Source organism: Propithecus coquereli, unplaced genomic scaffold (genome assembly GCF_000956105.1).
Source record: "Propithecus coquereli isolate 6110/MARCELLA unplaced genomic scaffold, Pcoq_1.0 Scaffold372, whole genome shotgun sequence".
Lineage (NCBI taxonomy): Eukaryota > Metazoa > Chordata > Mammalia > Primates > Indriidae > Propithecus > Propithecus coquereli.
This window is the reverse complement of record NW_012149419.1, coordinates 1,105,819-1,109,261: the sequence shown is the minus strand read 5'-3', so window position 1 is coordinate 1,109,261 and position 3,443 is coordinate 1,105,819. Positions and strand designations below refer to the sequence as shown.

Sequence of the window (3,443 nt, the reverse complement as noted above, 5' to 3'; positions counted from 1 at the left end):
AGCCCCACTGATACTGAAATCCTCAGATGCTCAAGTCCCTTATATAAAATGGCATAGTATAGTCGCCTCTCTTTGTCTGTGGGCTCCATCCGTGGAACCCATGGATATAGAGGGGTGACTGTAGACACACACACGTCTCATCCTCCCACTTCTCTCTCTGCCCCACTGCAGAACATTTTCTTGATAGTCAATTATCCTCAGAGATATGAAGTCTGTTAGCCTAGTGATTACAAGTTCATGTCCAAACAGCCAATAGTCTGAGTCTTTTCCACCTAAATTCCAGCAGCAACCAAAGTTCTGTCTCCTATGGACTTCTTTCCCAGATAAAATCTGTCAAAACTTCCAAGCAACCACGTGCACTCTCACAGTTCTTCATCCATGTGTAGGTCACATAAGTTCCTACTAGTTAGTTTAATAACACATACCCACAGTTTAAACCACATGCTAATGCTAGCTTTGTCAGTAGGCAGTTTCCCTCATCACCTGGAGAAACACCAAGTATCTCTGGCTTTAACTCATCCTGAGTCAGGTCTCAAGAGACTTATCTTTATTATCCATACCATGAAACTTGGAACACACCATAATGTCTTGAGCCTGAATTCTGATTTATGACAATAATACTTATAGTTCTTTTCCCCCCGTTTAAAAGGGCAAAGAAATCTCAGTAATATCAATCACAAAGCTCACAATCCAATCTCATCTAATTCATCAAATGTTTACTGAAAACCTACCATGTGCCACCAGTAAACTAGAAACAAACATCCTCATGAAATTTATATTCTAGTAAGAGAAAGACAATATGTAAACAAATAAACAGTTAAAATATATAGTATATAGATAAGGGTAAATGCTATGGAAAAAATAAAGTTGGGCAAAGGGAAGGTGGAGGTGGATAGAGGTTATTATTTTTTTAAGGACTTGGCAAATTTTGCTTCCAGCTATGGAAGCAACTAGTATCATGCTGTCCTTTCTGTTATAAACAACTATAGAAATTCTTAAGTATACGAATTGACTGTGTTTCATGTATGAACAATTGTTAGCATAGGACTGTAATTCCTCAGAAAAAGGAAACAAATTTAGGAAACCCTATGATCACCTCAACTTTCTGCCTGAAGGCACTTTCCTGAAGGCACTAGCTACATATTAGGGGGAGGAAGGTAGTCAAAACAGAGCATGTAAGTCTGTGCTAAAGAGACACCTGGCAATTGTGGAGCAGAGTAACATAGTGAAGACCTATGTGTAGAGGAGGTCTAGAAATCTTCAGAAAGGCCCTCTTGAGTCTTTGGCCGTATTCATCTATGAATCGGCATGGCAAAACTCTTGAAAGAAAGAACAAGTACCAAGAATTAAAAGCTGAACAACCACTCGAGCTTTCATAAAGCTGGGAGATATTTGAGTTTGAACTGTTACATTAGAGAATATTTAGTGAACACCCTAGCCATTCTGTGGAGACTTCACAAAGGCCATACCTTAGGAGGGTCAATGGAGCCCGAGAATTAAAGGTATTCTACATCCACCTAACAAAACTTAAAATCAAGCTTTGAAAGACTAAAGTGGACCCACAAGTAAAAAAAAAAAAAAAATTGCACTAAAGAATAAAAGTCCACATTCCATTAAGAAAAACAATAAAATCCAGACATACAACAAGGTAGCATTCATATTATCCAATATATGCAAAAAATAAAATACTAATAACAAAATTACTATGCATAAAATGCAGGAAAGAGAACTCATTCTCAGGAGAAAAATAAGTCAAAAATATCAGAAAAAGGAATGACAGATATAATGGACTTCAAATCAATTCATAAATATATTAAAGGAAGAAAAGGAAAACATGAACATAGAAAATAAACAAATGAGAACTAAAACTATAAAAAATAAACAAAATGGGACTCCTAGAGATGAAAATATAACATATGTAATGAAAAAGTTACTGGATGATTTTAACAGCAGATGAGATACAACAGGAGAAGAGATCACACACGGAAATAGAACTATCTAAAATGAAGTAGAAAGAAAAAAAGGTTGACCTCTGAGACAATATCAAATGCTCTGTTTTAAGTACAACTGGAATCAGAAAAAAGGAAGAGAAATAGACTGGCAGAAAAAAATTTCTGAAGAAAAAAATAGCTAAAAATTTTCCAAATTTGGGAGAAAATACAAACTCACAGATTCAAGAAGCTAAACGAATATGAAGCATGGATAAACACAAAGAAAACCATACCAAGGCACATAAAAAAATAGCTTAAAACCATGGTATGAAAAAATACATGTTTATGCAAAACAGAAAAGGGGAAAAAAGAAATATCATATATAGTAAAAAAGAAAAGAATGTGTGCTCCCTTTTGATCAGAACAACACAAGCCATTATGACAAGAGAACATATTATATGCCAAAAGAAAAAACTGTCATAAAGAATCCAACATCCACTGAAAACTTCATTCAAAAATGAAAGTCAAATAGACCTTTTCAGGCAAACAAATGCTAAGAAAACCTATTGCCAGTAGACTCGAATTATAAAAACATAAAAAAGGAAACTATTCAGGTGAAAGAAAATGATACCACATGGAAATTCAGAACTGCATGAAGAAATGAAGAGCGTAAGAAATGGTTTCTTAAATTCTTTAAAAGATAATTCATTGGAGAAAAAATAATGTATTGTGGTATTTGTAACTTAAGTAAAATTTATGACAACAATAACATAAAAGGAAGAGGATAAGATGGAAGTATACTCTACTGTTTTATGGTTCTAAAATTGTAATTGAAATACTCTATATTTAAAGGCACACTGTGATATCTGAAAGATGGATATATAAAACTGAGGAAACACTAAAAATAAAAAAGTGGTAGAGCTAATAAATCAATAAAGGGTATAAAATGGAACACTAAAAAACACTCAATTCAAAAGAAAGTAAGAAAGGAGAGGGAAAAAAGCAAAGCACAGATACACAGAAAACATACACCAAGATAATATGCTTAAAACAACCATAATAATAATTACATTAAATGTAAATTGATTAAAAACTCCAAATAAAAGACAAATTTTCAGAATAGATGGAAAAAGAAGACTCAATTACATGATTATACTAATAATAGACATACAATTAAATACAAAGAGATACAGTTATAGCTTAAAACAAAAAGGATGATAAAAGATACTATGCAAAAATCTAATAGACAAAAGTAGGAATGGTAATACTAATATTACACAAAACAGGCTTTAGGATAAGGAGTTATTACCAGATATGAAGAAAAATACTTTGTAATGGTAATGGTATCAATTTGTCAAGAATACATAATAATACTAAATTTGTATATGCCTAACAGCAAAGCTTCATAATTTGAAGAAAAATTGGAAAAATTCTGAAGGGCGAAACATTAAAAAAACACAACAAAAGTTGGAAATGTCAATATTCTTTTTTAAAGAAATAAAAGAATATCAG

The 3,443-nt window shown here is 32.7% G+C and overlaps 1 protein-coding gene across 1 annotated transcript in view; it reads right to left on the bottom strand.

Moving 5' to 3' along the window:
• SCAPER (S-phase cyclin A-associated protein in the ER) overlaps positions 1–3,443 on the bottom strand; it is a 329,861-nt gene that overhangs the window by 71,535 nt on the left and 254,883 nt on the right. The gene's annotated exons all lie outside the window — the stretch shown is intronic.